General features: G+C 32.6%; 1 protein-coding gene across 1 annotated transcript in view; it reads left to right on the forward strand.

The window, feature by feature from the left end:
* Window positions 1–21,385: 21,385 nt before the first annotated feature.
* LOC126885191 (uncharacterized) overlaps window positions 21,386–25,047 on the forward strand; it is a 66,204-nt gene continuing 62,542 nt past the window's right edge. The window contains exon 1 of the mRNA XM_050651627.1: window positions 21,386–21,579. The gene's annotated coding sequence lies outside the window, so the exon portion shown is untranslated. The remainder of the gene's footprint in view (window positions 21,580–25,047) is intronic.

Raw genomic sequence — 25,047 nt, forward strand, 5'->3', positions numbered from 1 at the left:
AAAATATGTTCGATTTCTTGTTAGAAATAAAAAATTTTAGTAGGTCCAAAATGACACAAAATCTAGGCATGGGATAAAAAAGTTTATTTGAAGAAAGTGTATTTTTTGGTTCATCTTAATGGCGGTACAAGCTCGTTTTTTTAATATTGTATTTAATTGCAGAGTAATTTCCACATATCTACTAACATATTTCTCAAATTGAGCTCTGTACCGCCATTCTTTATTATATTACGAATAAGTGTGCCAAATATCTCGACAAAATATTCAAAATTACAGCCGTAATTTTGGACCGCGTTTGTTGCTACCTGTTGATCGCTACTGTAGCCTCTTAAGATTATAGGGTGGTTTTATCAGGATAAACTATGACCGTACGATATTTTATGATAATATGTACTGAAACGGCATGTTACCCAACGGCAAATTACTCCCAGATAGGTGGGATAATTTTTTTCAAAAACTAAACTTATATACATACTGAGTGTTTTTTAGTTTTACGAAAATTGTATAAATTGCAAAATCCGTCATTTTGACACGTCACAAAGTATGTATAAGTTTGTCGTACTATACTACAATAAAACTAATAAATATATTAACTAAAATAACATAAAAAACCTGTAGCGTTGACATATTGAACAAGGTTACCCACACATACAGTATGTCGATTTTATGATCAATTTGATACACGGTACCAACAAGCCGTTAAACGCTTCCACTTCATAATTATAAAGCAGTTTGATGCTTCCGCGATGTAAACATAATATTAAGTTCACAATCTACATGCGATCTAATTTTTTCCGTAGTCGTAATTTTACAGCATTGTCTCCACCAGAAAACACGTGTCTCAACTAGTAAAAATAAATCACGGAAAGTATGCGAGACGACCGACGTTGCCGCTTGCGAGCACACTTTTTCCGGGTGAAATTAAAAAGGAAGAAAAATTATATTATAACACATTGTAAAATTTATGCTACGAATGTGGTGATTTAGTCAAGCCAGATGAATCTTCTTTCCGTTTTTGTCAATTATTTCTTCCTTCATTTAAAATCGGAAACGGCATTAAAGCGTCTTAGTCCAGGAACCGAAGCTTTTCAACTCGCAATTTTTACAGAATGGATCGATTTGCTTGAAAATTTGAGAATAAGTAGTGGATAGTCCAAGGATCAAAATCTATATGATGCCGAAAGCCGCTTTTACCATGGGGGTGGTTGCCACTCATCTCGGGGGTGGAAATTTTGTATTATATTTTGACCGCAAAAGCTGATAAAACGTAATAAACGTTAAGCAAAAAATGTTCTATACATTTTTTCGATAAAATTATTAGCTTTCGATTTATTCGCTATCGAAAATATTAGTTGTACATATTATATCGAAAAAATCAATGTTTTTCGATATACTCATTTACGATTCACTCAATTTTTGCCGTAGAAAAAATTTTTTCAAACCATGTTCTTGGGAATTATATAACCTACAATTTCATATTTCAACAGTTTTTTCGGATCTCTGATGCTAATCTTTCTATTCTGAACAAAATGGATTTTACCAAATTACAAAAATTCGTTATTCGCTTCAAACTCCAGTTTTTTAAAAACTAATCACTCTAAGCCAGCCAAACTTCTAGATAGTCCAGAAAGCCACTGCGCATCCGCTAGGAAAAATATTCTGATTCGAATTTTTTGCACAATCTTACTCAAAAAGGACTCCTTTTAACAAATTTGCATGTTGCCAGGACCAAAAGGTGGTCAAAAATTTTTTAAACGTTTTTTTTTCCTAAAATTATTTTTTTTTTTATGGAAAAAAGTTTTTTTAGGTCTTCTGGATCATTCCAAACAGAAAAGGATTTTAGTGACTTTTCTCTAAAAATGATAGTTTTTGACATATAAGCGATCAAAAATTGAAAAATTGCGAAACCCTCCATTTTTAACCCTCAAAAACTATGTGAAAAACTGAAAATTTGAATGTTGCCAAGGTAGGTAGATATTCTTTAAACATCGATTGATGAAATTCCGAAGAGTTTTTTGCAATACAGTATTCAAAACTCCTTTGATTTTTAATTGCTAATCAAGCGTGCGCGACATTATTTTCCACCGTTGAATGTGTATACAGTATGGTGCAAATGAAAGGAATAAATTCGTTTTCTCGTAAACTGGCGACTTTAAGGAAAAATCTCGAAACAGGTCGATTTTTATTTTTAAGTTATGATATTGTGGCATATATGGTATACTAGTGACGCCATCCATCTGGACGTAATGACGTAATCGATGATTTTTTTAAATGAGAATAGGGGTCGTGTGCTAGCTCATTTGAAAGGTTCTTCAATTATCTATCCAGTAATGTAAACATTTACATAATTATTTATACAGGGTGTCCAAAAAATTTTTATTAAATTAAATTATTTGACAAAAAAAGAAGTAGAAGGACACCCTGTATCAATAATTATGTAAATGTTTATATTACTGAATATAGAATTGAATAACCTTTCAAACGAGCTACCACACGACCCCTATTCTCATTTAAAAAATCATCGATTACGTCATCACGCCCAGACGGATGACGTCACTAGTATACCATATATGCCATAATATCATAACTTAAAAATAAAAATCGACCTGTTTCGAGATTTTTCCTCAAAGCCGCCGGTTTACGAAATAACGAATTTATTCCTTTCATTTGCACCATACTGTCGGTGAAAAATAGTGTCGCGCACGCTTGATTAGCAATTAAAAAACAAAGGAGTTTTGAATACTGTATTGCAAAAAACTCTTCGGGATTTCATCAATCGATCTTTAAAGAATATCTACCTACCTTGGCAACATTAAAATTTTCAGTTTTTCACATAGTTTTTGAGTGTTAAAAATGGCCGATTTCGCAATTTTTCAATTTTTAATCGCTTATATGTCAAAAACTATCTTTTTTAGAGAAAAGTCACTAAAAACCTTTTCTGTTTGGAATGATCCAAAAAACCTAAAAAAAACTTTTTCCATGCAAAAAAAATAATTTTAGGAAAAAAAAAGAATGTGTGTGTACTTTGTACGCACGTAAGAAGTTATACTTCTATTACATATTATGTGATTTTTAAGGCAATACCAAAAATTAAAAAAAAATAAAAGAATAAAACGCACACAAACACATTGAAAAATGCCACAAAGAAAAAATGATTTCTGAACGATAATAATTGTTAGCAAAAATTTTAAATACGCATTTTCTGAAAAAAAAATTATATAACAAATATACTTACAATCATAAAATGCATAAAAAAATAAAAAAATAAAAACTTGCATCGGGAATCGAACCCGTGACTTTCGGGGCGCTTTGATTCGTAATCGAAGCCTAGACTCACTCGTCCAATTCCACATTATTTGTCATGTGGAAAAATAGGGTAACTAAACGTTTTACTGTTTGACAGTTGTTTTGAATATAATTAAATTATGTAGTTTAAATTTTGTGGAAGAAAATATTAAAATATAACAAAACAGTAAGAAAACAATATATTAGATGAAGATTGGTAGAACTTTTGTTGGTAATCAAATTAAGTATGTAAATCAAAGCATTACATACCTACTAGATAAATAAATCTACGCCAAAAAAATCATAATTTAAAAATAAAAATCGGACCTAATTTGGGATTTCTCTCTAAAATCCCCATTCTTCAGAAAATAAATGTAGCGAAATAATAAATGAAGCGAATTGACGCTTAAATTATCTTCAATTTTCTTCAATATTGTATCCAAAAATAATTATGTTGTTGCAAAGACTGCACTTTTTTGTTTAGTTGCTAGTTGTCATTATCAAGATATAAATAAATATGTAGGTATATAAATATGGCTTTTATTCACTTGTGGATAAATATGTATGACTATAAATATGTATCAATATATTGTAGTTCGATTATCCGAACAAATCGGTTTTCCGAACACCTATGTCCCCCAATTAGTTCGGATAATCGACGCTCTACTGTATTTCAACCTAATCCAAATGTATAATTACAATATGATTATAATAAAAACTACTTACCAAATTAGAATGAGTTTTCCTTGTCCAAAATAGTCCAAAAGTCCAAAAATATAGGTATATAAAAACTATTTAAAAAGGCAGTATAACTATTAACTAAATTTTTGTTGTTGTTTCCTTTCACACAAATTTTAAAACGCAACAACCATAAATAATCAAACTACAGCTGTACCACAGCCGCCATATTGAATAATTTTTGACATGCCATTTGAACATCCAATCAGAAAAAAAGTTATAATGCGCATGCGCCGGGATCATAGGTTTTAACATATAAAAATTCACCCTCATATCGCCGGTAAAGAAGTATAACTTCAAAAAACAAAAAAAAAACGTTTAAAAAATTTTTGACCACCTTTTGGTCCTGGCAACATGCAAATTTGTTAAAAGGATTCCTTTTTGAGTAAGATTGTGCAAAAAATCCGAATTAGAACATTTTTCCTAGCGGATGCGCAGTGGCTTTCTGGACTCAGAATCGATTATTAATAATACATAAATAGAGAAGTATGAATAAGGCCAATCACTAAAATCACCGATAACTTACGTTATTATGTTTACAATTAGATTTCTCCTTTTTTTTTTTAAATATATTGAGTTTTTAACCGTAACTTTTTTATTTTTTAACTTAGAAAGTTTGGTAAAAAATAATTTGGTAGCTTTTTACAAGATCTATAAGCCTATTAATATTAAATCTTTTTAAAATCCTCAGTCTCAAAAAGAGGTGACTTTGAAAGGGTTTATAGGTGGTTTTTGCATGCTATAACAAGTTTTAATTGTCAATAGCTTACTCAATTTTTGCCATAGAAAAATTTTTTGCAAAGTAAGTTCTTGAGAATTAAATAAGCTACAATTTCATATTTAAACATTTTTCATATCTCTGATGCTAATCTTTCTATTCTGAAGAAAAAGTCATTTTTTTCCAAACTACAAAAATTCGTTATTAGTTTTAACTCCATTTTTTTTTAATTAATCATTCTAAGCCGGTCAAACTTCTAGAACCTATTAGTAATACATACTATTACATAAAGAGCCCAACAAAGGTCAATCACTAATAATTAGGGTGGTGATTAGGTAGGTATATAAATATGGCTTTTATTCACTTGTGGATAAATATGTATGACTATAAATATGTATCAATATATTGTAGTTCGATTATCCGAACAAATCGGTTTTCCGAACACCTATGTCCCCCAATTAGTTCGGATAATCGACGCTCTACTGTATTTCAACCTAATCCAAATGTATAATTACAATATGATTATAATAAAAACTACTTACCAAATTAGAATGAGTTTTCCTTGTCCAAAATAGTCCAAAAGTCCAAAAATATAGGTATATAAAAACTATTTAAAAAGGCAGTATAACTATTAACTAAATTTTTGTTGTTGTTTCCTTTCACACAAATTTTAAAACGCAACAACCATAAATAATCAAACTACAGCTGTACCACAGCCGCCATATTGAATAATTTTTGACATGCCATTTGAACATCCAATCAGAAAAAAAGTTATAATGCGCATGCGCCGGGATCATAGGTTTTAACATATAAAAATTCACCCTCATATCGCCGGTAAAGAAGTATAACTTCAAAAAACAAAAAAAAAACGTTTAAAAAATTTTTGACCACCTTTTGGTCCTGGCAACATGCAAATTTGTTAAAAGGATTCCTTTTTGAGTAAGATTGTGCAAAAAATCCGAATTAGAACATTTTTCCTAGCGGATGCGCAGTGGCTTTCTGGACTCAGAATCGATTATTAATAATACATAAATAGAGAAGTATGAATAAGGCCAATCACTAAAATCACCGATAACTTACGTTATTATGTTTACAATTAGATTTCTCCTTTTTTTTTTTAAATATATTGAGTTTTTAACCGTAACTTTTTTATTTTTTAACTTAGAAAGTTTGGTAAAAAATAATTTGGTAGCTTTTTACAAGATCTATAAGCCTATTAATATTAAATCTTTTTAAAATCCTCAGTCTCAAAAAGAGGTGACTTTGAAAGGGTTTATAGGTGGTTTTTGCATGCTATAACAAGTTTTAATTGTCAATAGCTTACTCAATTTTTGCCATAGAAAAATTTTTTGCAAAGTAAGTTCTTGAGAATTAAATAAGCTACAATTTCATATTTAAACATTTTTCATATCTCTGATGCTAATCTTTCTATTCTGAAGAAAAAGTCATTTTTTTCCAAACTACAAAAATTCGTTATTAGTTTTAACTCCATTTTTTTTTAATTAATCATTCTAAGCCGGTCAAACTTCTAGAACCTATTAGTAATACATACTATTACATAAAGAGCCCAACAAAGGTCAATCACTAATAATTAGGGTGGTGATTAGGGGGCTGTTTCCGATCACTTTTTTGCTGAAAAAATTGGGACTGACATTCTTTTCATTATAAGTCACTTAATGTTAAAGCTAGAGACTTTTTTATTTCTGGAGATAGATATTTTTAAATACATACTTTAAATTAGTTTGAACAAGTTATCCCCGAAAAATGCATAGTCTTCCCGTCTTTTGACTTTAAAACTACAATATTTAGCATTTGACGAAGAAGAGATATTTAGCTATATTGGTCTTAAAAAAAATTAAAAAAAAAAAACGGTTTTGTATATTTTTTTCAAATTAAGTAAGGTTTTTTTGATAAAACAAAACCTTTTTGAATTAATAGCAGAAAACTTATTAAAAACATTGATTTTATTGATATAAAACTAACACTTTCGATAGCGAATAAATCGAAAACTATTAATTTTATCAAAAAAATGTATAGAACGTTTTTTGCTTAGAATAAATGTTTTGTCAACTTTTGTGGTCAACATATAATAAAATATTTCTACCCCCGAGGTAGGGTGGCAACCACCCCCATGGCAAAAGCGCCTTTCGGCTTTATATAGATTTTGATCCTTGTACTATCCACTACTTATTCTCAAATTTTCAAGCCCATCGATCGATTCTGTAAAAATTGCGAGGTTTAGTCTTATTTTAAGCTTCATTACTTGGACTAATCCGCAGGACAAGATGATATTCCACCAATATTCATAAAACACCTATCTTTCAGGACAAAAATAATATTGTTAGATTTATTGAATACCTATTTTTTAAAACATAAATTTCCAAAACTCTGGTCTCAGGCAATAACTATTCCCATTATTAAACCGAATAAGCAGAAAGATATACCCTCATCGTACCGTCTCCTATTTCTACCACATGCAGCATGTGCAAAATACTGGGAAAAATTTTAAATCTCCGTCTAACATGGTATTTAGAAACAAAAGAACTCCTTACCCAGGGCCGGCGATAACGGGCCTGCAAGGGATGCACTGCAGGCGGGCGCCCCTGTTTGGGGGCGCCAGAATGAGCTTTTTCTGCTTGTGTGATGCAAAATACGTAAATGGAAAAATTCATTTTTTAAATGTGGCTTAAATTCGTCATAATACCCTAATCTGTGTTTGTTTATTTTTGCTTATCACACATGTAAAATATACAAAAATATGCAATGCCGCATAGAATTCTTACTATTAGGTAATAATATAATAATTTATTGGTCAAAGATATCATATTTCAACCAAACAACTTTGCTCATGAGAATGCTTTGTTTATTTTCTTCAAATTCCTTGCAAGTTGTTAGTTTTGTATCAGCAGTTAGTAGAGGAAATGAATGATTTCTAGTAAAATAAACAAGATTGTGATACTATTTTCTTGCCGCCTATCTAATTTAAGTTTAAGTATTAAGGATCCCCCAAACCAACGCGAAACTTTCGCAACCGCAACCTACGCGGAATCGCGGCGAACCGATATTCACGGCGGATTATGAAGGTGTTCAGAACACTTTGCGCGGAATCCGCAACGGTCGCGGCAGAACAGCGTTCCTTTCATGAAACGCTGCGTGCACGGTTTTTTCCGCTACCGTTGTAGTTTCGCGTGTTTTAAAATGGTTGTTACAGAAAAACTCATTGAAATTGTTAAACAATATCCTATAATATATGATTTAACGAACCAAGATTATAAAAATATAAGAAAAAAGGATAAAGTCTGGAATAGTATCGGGTCAGAATTAGGAGAAAATGATAAGTTTTCATTATATATTATAATATTATTATTAATTTGCTTGCATAGAGATTACGCCCACTTAAAAATTTGGTCATTTTTGATGTCTTGTATATCCTAAACCTGTTGGTCGATTTAAAAATATAATTTCTTCACATTTGTATGGCGAATACTCGCATCGGCTTTCGCGTCAATATGGGGAACCCTTGTCCGCTACCGCTCCGCCTGCGAATGTTCCGCTACGGAAAATTCGCGTCGCAAAACTTTCGCGTCGGTTTGGGGGATCCTTTATGAACCTATTAATAGGTAGGTACAAGTTAAGTATTAATCCCATATAAAAACAGAACCTACTTAAAATAAGCATTTTACAAAAAATAATCTAGTTTAGATTTCTTTAGATTTGGTATTATTTCATGTGATTATAATACAGAATAGTTTGTCAGTTGTACTCTGCAGTTAAAGAATCTAATAGTGCTGTATTCAATTAATAAAAAATTATTTTTGTTAAGTACTCAGTACTATTATTAAATTATGGGTTTACATTACTGCAGAAGCATAATCTTAAGGTTTTAAAGTTATTATTTTTATTTAGTTAAAAATAACAGTGGTAGGGCGTCATTTGACACGGTCAGGGGAAGGGGGCATTTGCCTCCCCTGACCCTGAAAATGACTCAAATTTACAAAAAATATATCAATTTTATTACTATAGTACTGTATAATGTATTGTATATATAATGCTTGCCCCCCAATCAAAATTTCAAATGGCGCCCCTGAACAGTGGATTCAAAAAATATCTAGGGTACAAATCGAAAAAGAAAAGCCGTAAAAGAAGAAACGACAAAAAAAATCTTAGTTCTCTTAGCCAATTTCTTAAAAAAGTTAAAGTGAAGTTGTTTTGTCAGATGATGGGCCCAATAAAACTGTAATCGAACTTTATTTTTGGACATTTGCGGATAGCAGTACACCGACTTTAGTTGGTGCCTCGTTGCCCGGAACACACATTTTTAGAACACAAGTCCAAAATCAAGCCATTAATGGGGAGAAAAGCTCTTCTAGCTACCCCTAAAATCAGGTGGTATAACCACATAAAGTATATACACAGGATGTCCCATTACCCAGGACATAGACATATTAGTTCCTATATCTATAAATAGTTTACTTTGTTGTATGTTCACTTTGCAATTTCTATAAATTGTTGCAATAGGTATATCGATTTTGTTTTTTTTTTCTTTACTTTATTAACTTATATTTTGTATTTATGTATTTTTTTTTATTGACGATTTATCAAATTTCAGAAAATTGTATTTGTTATTGTTATTGTTAGATATTATTTATTTATTTTTTCTGACTTTAATTAAGCTTTGTCCATAAAATTTGTATAATTTTCAGTGACAATAAAGCATATTTCTATTCTATTCTATCCAAGGTAACGTTCAGTACAAAGCCTCCTCATTCGTTATGTATTGCAATGGGGAGGGGTGGTGGTATAGCTTGGGGGTCAGATAGATACCACTCCAGGTTATGGGCGGTCAGATAGGTACCACTCCAGGTTACACAGTGTAACCGGTTTGATCTTCGGACATATGGGTCTCACTTCACTGTTCCATTAGAACACACATAATGTCCCTGAGGCTGGGGTTGTACGAGTATCTGTGTGTGGGGGGTGTGGGGCGCCAGTGCTAGTTTTGCAGGCGGGCACCTTATACTCTAGCGCCGGCACTTGTCTTACCCCATTTCAAAGTGGTTTTCGCAAGGGACCGTCTACATTAGATAATCATAGAAATGTACGATTTCTGAGATATACGGATAATATTCGTATTTTTAAATGGAACCACCCGTATTTACAATCTTTTGTTACAGTTTTTTTATTGCCGATATTTGTCTCGAGATCTTGTAAATTTTCTGCAAGAATGGCTGTATCGTCAGCGTATCTGATATTGTTGATTACTTCTCCGCCTAGTCTTACTTCCTCTTGTCTGTGATCCAAAGACTTCATGAAGATTTTTTCACAGTACAGATTAAAAAGACTGGGTGACAAATCACAACCCTACCAGTCGTACTCCACGTTTGATCGATAGTTTTTCAATACGACTATCTCCAAGGGTTTACGGGCGTTTCGCCCCCGCCGTTTCGCCCCCGCCGTTTCGCCCCCGACCGTTTCGCCCCCGCCGTTTCGTCCCCAGCCGTTTCGCCCCCGAACCGTTTCGCATCCGAACCGTTTCGCCCCCGGGATTTTACCTAACATTTTTAACTAGTTGCATTGAGTTATAAATAAAATGTTAGTAATACATTTACCTATTACTCATTTTTTGTTTCTTTTTCTTAGAAGTTTTTTGTTACACAAATTTATAGTAGATAGACAGGATTAATACATAACTGTTCCCGGAAATAATTTTACATATTTTATTACATAAAGGATTATGTTCTCAGAAACCTAATTTTGCCTTACTTACAATTTACGGACCTAACCTAACCTAACCTAACCTAAGCTAAGAACAAAAAATGATCAATAGGTAAATGTATTACTAACATTGTATTTATAACTCAATGCAACTAGTTAAAAATGTTATGTAAAATCCCCGGGGCGAAACGGTTCGGGGGCGAAACGGCTGGGGGCGAAACGGCTGGGGGCGAAACGGCGGGGGCGAAACGGTCGGGGGCGAAACGGCGTAGGCGAAACGTCCGTATCCCATCTCCAAGTTGGGTAGAGGCTACTTGATTGTAATATAAGTATTTTAGCAGTCTTATATCGTAGTGATCAAGTCCTGCTGCCCGCATGCAAACGAAAAGTATATCGTGTTGTACTCGGTCGAATGCCTTCTCGAAGTCGATGAAACAAACATAAACATTTTTTCGGAACTCACAACTTTTTGTAAGAGAACGCGCAACAAAATAAAAGTAATGCCTCTCTAGTTCCTAGACCATCTCTAAATCCAAATTGATTATTACCCATTCTATTTACGCACAGAAGGAATCCTGGGTTTTGTATAATTCTTAAAAGTATTTTAAGAATCATCAAATTGATTAGTCTAAAATCGCTGCATTTGGAGGACTTCCTGCTATTCCTTTCTAATGTTATAAACAGTGACTTCAACCAATCATCTGGTATTTTTTTTTCGTTGTAAATTCTATTAAAGAAAGTGGTTAAGTAGCTAATGTTATCCTCGTCCAAAAGTTTAAATAGCTCAGCAGCAATTTGATCTAGCCCAGGTGCTTTATTGTTTTTGGATTGCTGTATTTCTTTTCTGACTTCCGATTTCAGTATACTGGGACCTCTGTCTAACTGGTCGCCACAGGTAATATATGTGGAGCATTTTCTCGAGAAACATCGTCAAAATGGTCACTGATGTAAATATGTACCTGTCTCTCCTATTCCTTGCACTGTTGTTCGTAATCACAAATTTTTCCGTCTGCGTTTCTAAGTACGTGTGCATTTTTCTGTTTTCTACATCCATAGGTATATTTAAGTTTCTTTTGGTATAAATTAATAAGTGAAGATAGTTTCTGTCCTTGTGGGATCGGTACTCACCGGAGGGACCGCAGACGTTCGGATTCAATTAGCGTCTCCTTGCAGAGACAATGACGTCGACTTTGCAAAGTAACAAGACACTTACTCAACACACACACTACACATGACACTAGGTACCTAAATGCAAAAATTCACCGTACCTTCCATGCTAATGGCCATTAGTTGTCGAGGCATTAGCTAAATAAAAAAAAGTTTCTTTTGGAGGTTGAAACAGTCATGTTCTTTTTTGAAAAATATTTCTGTTTTTGTATTTCTGTCGAATCTAGAATTTCTTGTGTCATCCACTTATTTTTTGTTAATATTGTAGGTGTAGATGTTTTTCAAAACTCTCTAAAAACGTCCTCTAAAACGTCGGATTAATCGGGACAACGACCAATCCGGGCTATCGAAAATCCGGGTTAGCCGGAGAATATGGTAAAAATTAATGAAATAAGGTATACTTACTAGTGATGTAACGAATGTCATTTTTTGAACATTCGCGAATACGAATGCGAATGCGAATATCTGCTTCCGACATTCGCGAATGCGGATGCGAATGCGAATGTTCAATTTTTTTAAATTTGTTTCTATTTTTGTAATGTTTCCTAAATTTATAATGAAAAGTTAATTGATATTTAGTGTAAATTAATCTGAATCTTAAGCTTTATTACATAATACCAAATAATAAAAAAAAGTCAAGGCTGATAATGTGATTAGGATACAAGGTTAAGTTCTATCCATTTATTGCCCTTCATTTGTCCAAAGTTGAACGTAGGCCTCCCCCTTATTTTTCCACTCTTCTCGGTTCAGTGCTAATGCTGTCGATCTGGTACCTGCGTATCTTTTTAGGTCATCCGACCATCTCGTCTGTGGTGTGTCCCTCTCTCTTTTGTAGTCCCAAGGTCTCCATTGAGTTATCGCTTCATTCCATCTTTCGTCTCTTTGTCTGCTGTTGTGTCCTGCATATTTCCATTTGAGAGTAGCTGCATGTTTGAGGTTAAGTTACCTTTTCTTAATAAAAAAAGATGAGAAGTAAATAGATTTTGATTTTATTAACCTAATATTATCTTAAAATTATTTTTTTTTTCTGGTTTTCATATTCGCAAAACATTCGCACAAATTTCGCGAATGCGGATGCGAATGCGAATATCGAAAAACATGCGAATATTCGCGAATGCGAATGCGAATACGAATATTCGTTACATCACTAATACTTACAGATAAATTTCATTATAATTATTGCAAAAACATATGAACAGTACATCTATATTACGTACAGTTGTATACAGTATTATTCATTTCTTGGTAAAAAACTCAGTCTACTGAAAAAATGTTTGTTTTGTTTGATGAAAATCGGTCCGGGTTAGCCGGACTTCCTGGTTATCGGAGGCCGACTTATCGGGGTTCCACTGTAGTACCATACCAACATTGGTTTATGGTTCTGTTTTCATTCGATATATTCGCTATTATGTGCATTTTACTATTTATCTGCTATCTGCTATAATATAATACATATTTATGTTCACGCGTTTGACAGTTTTCTAAGGAGGTCGAGATATATCTTACTAGGCATAGTTGGCCTTATTAATTTCTATAATTTAGTTTATATTTTGTAAATATAGATATATATCTATAGATACCATCTATAATATTCACGGACTCAGAACACCTTAGCACATGTCGACAAATTTTTAACAAAGTAGGTGCTAACTAATTTTCGACATATAACTATTTCATGGTTGCCAATTAAAATAATTTGATCAGTTATGAGATTTACGACACGTTAATTTGACGTCAGTACAAATTTTTATTGCATCTGTTTGAAAACAACCAGCTCGCCTCGTGTCGATCGTAAATTTTTTGATACTTTTCCGTCAACAATGACGACTCTCCCCCTCTGTCGACTTAATTACTGTAATTAACTTTTTATTAACTCAAAATAGTTTTTTCTACCCAAGAACTACTTATCTCGACAAAATACAAAATTTAAGTTGTTTTGAGTAGACCTTGACTTATAATTCAATTTAATAACAAAAGGAGCGGCTAGTCAACCGATAGCCGTAAGTGTAAGGTAGGTCAATAATGAAAGGGAATACTCATAGTCTAAGAGCTAGAGCGGAAAAATTATCGTCATAAGTAATATGGAGTTTGGCGTGTGAAATGTGTCTATTGTATATTGATAATTATGACCCCTTTCAGGCTGACATCTCAGTGGATACAGGAAGTAGCAATAAGGGATGAAAGGGGAAAGTTAGTGTAGTCTTTAAAGGTTTTCACCTCCTATTTTGTTAAACCTCTATCGATTTGCATGAAAATTGGTGACTAGTTAGAACATACCTCAGGAAATAAAAATGATTTGGTGCCAACTTGCACTTTTACCCTGGGGGTGGATACCACCCCTTCTTGGGGGCGAAAACGATTTTATTAAAAATAACCCCACAAATAGTTAAAGGGACAAATTATAAGTAAAATTTGTTAAATCATGTTATTAAAATAAATCAATACTTTTTGAGCTATTAAAGATCAAAGATTTGTCTGTTTAAGAGCACATGCGTGAAGCTACGGATGATAAAAAGAACATATTAATTAATTGTATGTTACTAAAATATTATTTTTATATTATTTCGATATTATAAATTTAGCAAAAGTGTATTCGAATATGTCAAATGTACCCATTATTGAACACCCCTAGTTTCTTGGCATATTCAGTATATAATGAAAAAAAAATCAAATTAATATCGAAATAATATAAAAATAATATTTTAGTAACATACAATTAATTAATAAATGTTCTTTTTATCATCCGTAACTTCACGCATATGCTCTTAAATAGACAAATCTTTGATCTTTAATAACTCAAAAAGTATTGATTTATTTTAATAACATGATATAACAAATTTTACTTAAAATTTGTCCCTCTATCGATTTGTGGGGTTACTTTTAATAAAATAGATTTCACAGGACACATTTCACAGGAAAAACTCCATATTAGTTATGACGATGATTTTTCGGCTCTAGCTCCCCGTCTATCATATTTTCTGACTGTTTCCAGAACCGTGTGCATAATTACTGCGATTTCAAAATATATTCTGGTGGGCCTTTTGATATCTGTTCACTCAGGCAGGCTTAAGTTAACGAAGAATGTACTGAACTGACGTGTCTTATGCCTGGTTGCACAAACATATCTTAAGCTCAAGCTTAGCTAAGCTCTACTTATAGATAGGGCCTCCTTGAGTATCACGTACGTTGCACCATACTTTTAGATTCTTACCTTATTATCAATTATATTTATTATTATATTATGGTATTCTTATTGTAATATATTATAATTATATTATATTAATTCTTATGGTGTTCTCGACTTAAGCTTAAGATCTGTTGGTGCAACCGGGCATTAGTTATTTTTTAGTAAGTATATGATTGTAAATAAACAGTATTATAAAGTAAACTCTTTAAATTAAGGTATGAGTTCTACATCCAAAATAGTTTTTTTAATAAAGAATCTATTCAATTTACTAATTTTATTACAAAACAAAAAACAAAATATATAAATAGTAAATTGTATTAAGATCCTATATGAAAATATCTTTGGATTAATCTAAAAAGGAATCAACAATCTATTTCGTTTGGATACAAAATTATTCTTATCGTAACTTGATATCATTTTATACTTTTTATAAAGACTTTTCCAATTAACCCGTAAGTACTAACAGCTTAAATCAATGACGGAAACACTAACTAACCGCCTGACAGACGGGTTTAATATTTTTAGGGGTAATCTTGTTTTTGTTAAATATTTTAATGCAAAGAAATATTTCGATGACTTACTGGAAGTATTGATTATCTAAAAAGCACAGTAATTAATCTAGTTTTTCTGTAGTTATCAAAATAAAAAACATTATATCAAGAATGGAAGGATTGTTTGTGTGAATTTTTACTCCTGAAAAAAAGTGCGATAAAAATGAAACAAATTGAAGAATCTTGATAAAAATTTACAATCTCGTTAAGAAAAGAGTAAGAAACACGAAAATAAATTTTTTTTAAAAAAATATTAAAACAAAAAAAAACTGACAGGCACTCAAATTTGTACAGTGTACCAATGGTAGTCAGTATCAACATTTTCATTATAAATTGATTCAAATTCGACTTTGCCGTGTTCTACCTTATCAATTCATTTCAAAATAGTTTCCTCATAGCCTTTTTTTCCTTATTTGATCTTTTTTTGACCAACTGGGCACATTATGTTTAATGACGAACTGTGCACAAACACTAACACCCCGTCTATTAGATGGAAATCACACTTTGAGTCTAAATATCTTTGGAATAACAACTTCCCGGAAATTGCCGAATTCAATACTACTAAATAACAACCCAACTTGAAAAGTCATAAACGGGTGACCTTCAAAATTTTCCAGGTAGGGAAATATTCCACTTTCAACAAGTGAAGCCGTCTGAGAGACGGGGTGTTAGTACTTAAGGGTTAAAATATTTTTTGTGATGGATAATACAGGGTGTAACAAAAATACAGGTCATAAATTTAATCACATATTCTGGGACCAAAAATAGTTCGATTGAACCTAATTTACCTTAGTACAAATCTGCACATAAAAAAAGTTACAGCCCTTTGAAGTTACAAAATGAAAATCGATTTTTTCCAATATATCGAAAACTATTAGAGATCTTTTATTGAAAATAGACCTGTGGCATTCTTATGGTAGTAGTATCCTAAGAAAAAATTATAGTGAAATTTGGGCACCCCATAAAAATTTTATGGGGGTTTTGTTCCTTTAAACCCCCCCAAACTTTTGTGTACGTTCCAATTTAATTATAATTGTAGTACCGTTAGTTAAACACAATATTTTAAAAACTTTTTTGCCTCTTAGTACTTTTTCGAAAAGTCAGTTTTTATCGAGATATTTTGAATATTTGTCAAATCCACCACATATTTGTATATGGCTAAGTACGATTATGGAGACTTGGTAATGGTAGGGGAGCCCAAGCGGGGATTTTTGCAGTTACTCGAGCGCGTCAGATTATCATATGGGGAGAAACGTGGTACCCTGCAGATGTACCTCTGCCATATATTGGCTCTTAACACAGGGGAGTTCGTTTAGGGGGGCCCGAAAAAAAAAATCTCTCCTTAAAAATACTCGAAATTGTCAGATTAAGATAAGGTAAGTTAAGTACATGCAAAACAGTGTATATTTAAAAAATCTGACGATTTGAGCGGGGCGTAAGGGAATTGGTGAGTCACAAAATTTCACAAGAAAAAGGCGAATATTTCGCGAAATGAACGTCAGATCGAAAAACTAAAAACTACACGTTCAATATTTATCAAAAATTTATCGATAGATACCAAACACGACCCCTCGCAGAGAGGGGTGGGGGGTAAATTTTAAATTTTAAATACAAATCCCGCGATATTTAGCAAAATAAACATCAGATTGAAAAACTGCTGAATACAATTATTTAATATTTTTGAAAAATATATCGAATAGTACCAAACGCGACCCCCCACGGAGGTAGGGTGGGGGGTTACTTTAAAATCTTAAATGGGAGCCCCCATTTTTTATTGCAGATTTGAATTCTCTGCATAAAAATAAGCAACTTTTATTCGAAACATTTTTTCGAATTATGGATAGATGGCGCTATATTCGGAAAAAACGATTAATGGAAATGGAAAATTAAATTAAAAAATGGCAAGCGCCCGCTAAAATGGAAAATTTTACTTAACTTTTTTTGGTTTTAGGACCTAATAATCACAACCCAATAGGTCCCCAAAGCGCTCGAGTGACTGCACATTTAGCATACTTCGCTCCCCTACCATAATAATATGAAAATTTATTTATGATTTACATTTTTAGGTATATTTTGAACCGTATTAAAAAAGAAGTAATATCTCGATAAAACGTGCCTTCTCGAAAAAATATAAAGAGGCAAAAAAGTTTTAAAAATACTGTGTTTAACTAATGGTACCACAGTAAAAGTTTAATTGGAACATACACAAACATTTGGGGGGTTTAAAGGAACAAAACCCCCATACAATTTTTATGTAAACATATTAAAAAAGAAGCCGCAACTCGATAAAAACTACCTTATCGAAAAAATACTAGGAGGCAAAAAAGTTTAAGAAATATTCAGTTTAACTAAGGGTACCACAATAATAATTTAATTGGAACGTACACAAAAGTTTGGGGGGTTTAAGGGAACAAAATCCCATAAAATTTTTATGGGGTGCACAAATTTCACTATAATTCTTTTTTTAAGATGATCCTGCTATAAGAATGCCACATGTCCATTTTCAATAAAAAATCTCTAATAGTTTTCGATATATTCAAAAAAATCGATTTTCGTTTTGTAACTTCAAAGGGCTGTAACTTTTTTTATGTGCACATTTGTACTAAGGTAAATTAGGTTCATTCGAACTATTTTTGGTCTAAGAATATGTGATTTAATTTATGACCTGTATTTTCGTTACACCCTGTATACAGCCAGCTACAGGATTTCTAAATTTTCCTTATGGATTTTGATATAATTTGTTAATAGTCTAAATTATGTTGACAATTTAGACGTGGTATTACAGTAGACTCCCTCTATAACGAGAACTGAAATGACGGACTAATTATCTCGTTATAAGCGGATCTCGTTATATCAGACAACAATAATATTGAAATGTTTTGATGCTTCTTACGTAGTATATTAGGTGTCGATTGTCGACATGACCAATGAGCGCCATCGTAAATTGTAAATTTTCTACCTTATTCAATATCGGTGAATAAACAGGAAGAAGTTTATTACAGGAGGCGGAGTTTATTACAGCGCTGGCCTCGATAATAACACATATGTTGGGCATTTTTATCTACAGGCAGTTGGTCTAGTTATTCATAGCCATTACAACTTTAGCTTCCAAAAGCTGCAGGTATCAAATACATAGTGATTGCATATAACTTTTGTTGAGTGTATATTAAACAGAGCCAGCTCATCGAAGCTAGGACTTAGGACAAATAATCCCCGGACAAATAATCCCTGGACAAAAAATCCCCGGACAAAAAATCCCTGGACAAATAATCCCCGGACAAAAAATCCCCACCAAAAATCCCGGACAAATGATCCCCACAAATTTTTTTGGACAAAATATCCCCACAAAAAATCCCGGACAAAAAATCCCCAAGAAATATTTGCTGTCGAATAGTTCTCTAAAAGTTTTCCTGAAATTTTAACAAATTTCCAATTCCAATTCCGTGCTGAAAACTTTAAATTATGCGTGACAAAAAAGTGGGAGTTTTTTTAAAAATTGTGGAAAATATGGGGGATAAGCTAAGACCCCGTTTTCATGACAGGCGCTTAACGCGTGATTACAACTACATACATTTTACTTGGGACCGTTCACATGCCAACACGCGTCTTAATGACATAAAACGCGCGTTAGCATGTGAACGGAACGCGCGCTAAGCGCCTGTCATGAAAACGGGGCCTTAGCTCATTCCGCATATGTTCCACGATTTCTGAAAAAACTCACTCTCTTGTCATGTAAAATTTGAAGTTTTCAGCATGGAATTGAAATTCGAACTTTGTTAAAATTTCAGGAAAACTGTTAAGCCGAGTCCAGACACCTGTAATGTAATGCGTAACGTATCGTGTAATGAAACGCGAATTCTGCGTTTGGACGGCACTGCGAGCATTACATGTACCATTCGCGATGGAGCTCGCCGGGACCCGGCGCCAGTCGGTTTTTTCGTGAACACAAAGGCGCTCGTAGTACTCGTTTGGACGGCATTCGTGAAAGTTGTACCGTTTGGACGTGTGGCGAGCAATCGCTTGACGAATCTACCTGCTTATACCAACAAAACCCCGGTATTATAAAAATTTTTTTCGAGAGTAAATAACTAATTCTGCTGTATGTATTTTAATAGGAAAAGATGTACCTACATAAAATGCTTCATATCTACATATCGTATGTATTTCATGTTTATTAATAGATGCGTGCACAGAAAACGTAATTTGGTTTTTTAATAAAATAGGTTACATTGCTGTATCATTGACATAAAAAGGCCAAAGGCCTAAAACCATATAAATATATATGTATGTAATATGTACATATGTATATAGTATGTACATCGTATGTACTATTATCATTATTATAATTATATTTAGTACATTTATTTCTACTATCCACCAATGATAGGTTATTAGAATATCCCAGTTGTAGTATTATTTTTGATGGGCACGAAGGCTATAAAACAGTATTGCTACCTGAGAACTATTATAAATGAGCAGTGGAGCAATGTACAAATGTACAGGAAATAAAGTGCCGCATAGGAAAGGCAAGAACGGTGTTTAACGAAATGAGCTCCATCTTCAAAAGCCACAACATATCAATAAATACAAAAATGAGACATTTGAGATGTTACGTTTTCGCTGTATTATTGTACGGAGCGGAGGCATGGACGCTTACAGACACCACTATTAAAAAACTTAAAGCATTTGAGATGTGGCTTTATAGATTACAGTGTCTGGGACACGTTATGAGAAATCAGCATCGTTACTCCCTGCTGCAGTCCTTATTGCAAAGTAAAGTCAAAGGTAAGCGAGGACCCGGTAGAAGGAGAATATCATGGCTGAGGAATTTGGGAACATGGTTTCGAACCGCAGCGAGCAAGGTTATGATTGCCAATATGATTTCTTTCATCCGAAACGGATAGGAACCAGAAGAAGAAGGATATGAATATCTTGTTGTCAAAAATCTTAATGTTAGTGTCAGTCTATCTTGTTGTGAAATAGCAGATTTCATAACAGTATCTTGTCTTAATATTTTAGATGCAATCTACCTATGTTAATAAATATTCAAAATCAGTAAGCGGCATCCGGGTAAAGTTTTAATATTGGCCACTCATTTGCTGAGATTTTAGTTCCTCAAGTAAACTAGATCTTTTCTGATACAAATCAGTTTTCCACCATTGACGCACCGAACGTTATTTCCGGTCTTCAGTTAGTAAATATATACAAATAACAGCAGTAGGTACCTACCTGCTGTCACGACATCCCTATTTGGCTTTCGTAGCAACTGAGTGGAAACCAAGATTCGTTAAACGATTCGTATGGACGTTCGTGTGACGTCCACACTGTTGATGCTAAATTACACGTAATCTTACATTACACGTTACACGTATCTGGACCCGGCTTTAGAGAACTATTCGGCAGCAATTATTTCTTGGGCATTTTTTGTCCGGGATTTTTTGTGGGGATATTTTGTCCAAAAAAATTTGTGGGATTATTTGTCCGGGGATTTTTTGTCCAGGGATAATTTGTGGGGATTTTTTGTCCGGTATTATTTGTCCGGGGATTATTTGTCCGGCCCCAGTTCATCTCTCTGTTTTAGCCCTTTAGTTATCTGGAAGGGATCTGTCAATTGATTTTGAGTCATGGTGGCTTGAACTAACTTTACCAATTTGTTTAGCCAAAGTCTTGCCTAATTCTTGCAAATTAAAATACTTTGCGAAATAAAGGCACACCCCGCCTAGAGTATTTTATATAAAACTTTATTTTTGTACATTGTAGGTCATTTACGCGGACCCAATACTCATAATCATAAGAACCCGTCTGTGCGGTAAAACATACACTCAAAAAAGAATTGCATGCGTGATAAAAATATTAAATATTTGTTACCAGTTGAATATAATCGAGGTCACTAGATGGATATTATGAAACCTGTAATTTTGTTTGTTTCGAACAAAAATCACCAATTTTGTTTACTTACTGATTAACAGAAATTTCATTATTTACGTTTCAACTAAAAAACAATAAAAGGAAGTAATTTAGGCGTGACATTGCATAACTGACCATATTTAGATGTACTTGAAACGTATTATGAATTGTCGCGTTAAAAACGATGATTTTGTGATTTATAGATGTGTATGCTAACTTTTATAATATACAGTGGAAAGTCGATAAGTGGGATTAATCTGGACCGCGTGCGATCTGGGCTATCCAAAAATCCGGGATAGCCGGAGAGTGTGGTAAATATTAATAAAATACATATAAATAATAAACAAATACACATTATAATTGCAAAAACATGAAATACTTATGCACAGTTCATCTAAATTACGTACAGTTGTATACAGTATTATTTATTTGTTGGTAAAAAACCCAGTTAAAGTGAAAAAATGTTTGTTTTGTCTGATGAAAATCGGTCCGTGTGGCGAATTTACAAAAGCTATACTAATTCAGTCATGGGGGCGACTGAATTCGAGTAGGTTTTGTATGCAGAATATTAGTTACATATTCTATACTATTACGGTCCACAAATGAACTGTATTGGGGTAGGATTTGTAGGCGAAATTTATGATTATTATTGAGTAAATGTCTATAATACTGTTTCAGTCATGGACGTATACATAAAGATTTATACGTTTATACAGGGTGTCCCGAAAAGATTGGTCATAAATTATACCACAGATTCTGGGGTCAAAAATAGATTGATTGAACCTCACTTACCTATATACAATAGTGCACACAAAAAAAGTTACAGCCAGCCCTTTGAAGTTACAAAATGAAAATCGATTTTTTTTTCATATATCGAAAACTATCAGAGATTTTTTATTGAAAATGGACATGTGGCATTTTTATGGCAGCAACATATTAAAAAAAAATTAAAGTGAAATTTGTGCACCCCATAAAAATTTTATGGGGTTTTGTTCCCTTAAACCCCCCCCCCCCCCAAACTTTTGTGTACGTTCCAATTGAATTATTATTGTGGCACCATTAGTTAAACACAATGTTTCTAAAACTTTTTATGCCTCTTAGTACTTTTTCGATAAGTCAGTCTTTATCGAGATATTTTGAATATTTGTCGAATCCACCACATATCTGTATGTATATGGTTAAGTACGGTTATAGAGGCCTGTTAATAATCTAAAAATTTATTTATAATTTACATTTTTAGGTATATTTTGAAAAAGAAGCTACATCTCGATAAAAGGTGACTTAAAAAAAGACTAAGAGGCAAAAGTCCTAAAAACACTGTGTTTAACTAATGGTACCACAATAATAGCTTAATTGGAAGGTACACAAACATTTGGGGGGTTTAAAGGAAGAAAACCCCCATAAAATGTTTACGTAAATATATTGGAAAAGAAGCCGCATCTCGATAAAAACTGGCTTATCGAAAAAATACTGGGAGGTAAAAAGTTTTAAAAACTTTGTGTTTAACTAATGGTACCACAATAATGAATTAATTGGAGCGTACACAAAAGTTTGGGGGGTTTAAGGGAACAAAATCCCCATAATTTTTTTATGGGGTGGACAAATTTCACTATAATTTTGTTTTAAGATTGTCCTGCCATAAGAATGAAACATGTCCATTTTCAATACAAAATCTCTAATAGTTTTCGATATATTGAAAACAATCGATTTTCATTTTGTAACTTCAAAGGGCTGTAAGTTTTTTTATGAGCACATTTGTACTAAGGTAAGTTAGGTTCAATCGAACTATTTTTGACTCCAGAATGTGTGGTATAATTTATGACCAATCTTTTCGGGACACCCTGTATAAAGACTAAGATACAATCATCAGATATCAAATTTTATTAATAGTACCTATACGAGGTATGTAAAAAAATGTGATTTTAAAAAATTGTTATTATCGAAAGTTGTTTGGAATTAATAATTAGGTTCTAATGCGCAATAGCATTCTTCTAATTAAAAAAAAATTGAAGATACAAAACATCATTTTAATTTAAGTGTGACAACTCCGAAATTATTAATTTTAACAAAAAAAGTTATTCTCTATAATAAGTTTTGCCTGTTCTACAAAATAAGTGCCAATTATAATATTTCACATTTTATCAATTTTATACGGGTTATGTCAAAAAATGAATTTCGCTCAATAAAGTGCCTTTATTTTGCACAATATTGAAAAATTTTATTATAAAAAGTTGTTTAGAATTAAAAAACATGTAACATTATTTTTAAGTCCAAACAAATTTTCGTAATAACAATTTTCAATCTTGTGAAATATATAAAGGTATTTTACTCTTGAGATAAATTAATTGATTGGTTGACTTACCTGTTAAGGAAGGACAATCATAATTGTCCTATCTTACATTTCGAACATTTGTACTAATGGTAGTGGCATTTTCTGGCCGCTGATCACAGTTTAAAGAAGAAGAATAAGAAAAAAGAAGATATTAGGCTTCTTGACACGTGACGTGCGCACATCACTGTTTTTTTATTATTTTGATCGCACAAAAACGGGTGGGTTCGAAAGAATCAAAGGGAGGGAGCGTACAAATGTTCGAAATGTAAGATAGGACAATTATGATTGTCCTTCCTTAACAGGTAAGTCAACCAATCAATTAATTGTCCTTCACGTTACATTTCGAACATTTGTACTAATGGTAGGCTGTTGAAAGATTAAGCAATATTGTGCGATAATTAAACAAAACTACATTGCAATCCAAAAATCGATACTTTACATTTTTTTTTAGGAACTTTACAAAAAAAAGAGAGATTATATTAGAACAATTAAGAGTAATGTTTGTAAATAATAAGAAAATTAATGTTCTTATATAATAATAATATAAACATATAATTACAAACGTATAACAAACAATAAACAAACGCAGAAGCATACATGGACTAGACAGACAATATAGTTTTTGCAAATAGTCCGTAATCTTTTGCTAGAGTTTTATTATAAAAAATATTAAATACTTGAGAATTTTCTGTCCATCCCGCCGTCTCTCTAATAGTTTCTATATTTAATCTAGCCCTAGCTCCTGCTGACGTAGATGCTTGTCTAACACTATACCCTTTAAAAATATTGGTGTCTATGTTACATAATTTTAAAACATCTTTTAGCCATCTACTCAAAGTCTGCGTAGATGCTGCTTTATATGGTTTTTTTATTGTTGTAAACAACTTGTCCTCTGATTGAGGACGAATGTTTTTAGAAATCTCTAAATAGTGACATAAAGTCGATGCTACACACAACTGTGGTTTTTCTTTAAAATAGAGAAATCTTAAAATAGGTTGATTTTTATTTTTCGAAGAAGTCTTTATCCTATCTGGTATCAAAATCGCAATTTTATCTTGATCCATGAAAATATTTTGAATTTTTATTAGGGATAGGGTTTGCAACCTGTGAGCTGTAGTCAGAGCAATCAACATTACAAGTTTGTAAATAAGTTCTTTCAAGGAAAGACTTGTGAGAGGAAATAATGTTTCTAAATAAAATAATACTGGTTGAAGGTCCCAAGTAAATTGATATTTGGGCAATGAAGGTTTGAGATTATATATACCTTTGTAAAATTTTTTAAACATGTTTTTATGATTTTCTGGTATATCTATTGAATGTTTATAGAGCTATATGTATAATCCTGATCTATGATATATTTAATAAAATTAATAATATTTGATAATTCATAAGCAAAAGGGTCCATATTTCTTCTATACTATACCTCCACCATCTCTTGAAAATTGTA

The sequence above is a fragment of the Diabrotica virgifera genome, chromosome 5 (genome assembly GCF_917563875.1).
Source record: "Diabrotica virgifera virgifera chromosome 5, PGI_DIABVI_V3a".
Classification (NCBI taxonomy): Eukaryota; Metazoa; Arthropoda; class Insecta; order Coleoptera; family Chrysomelidae; genus Diabrotica; species Diabrotica virgifera.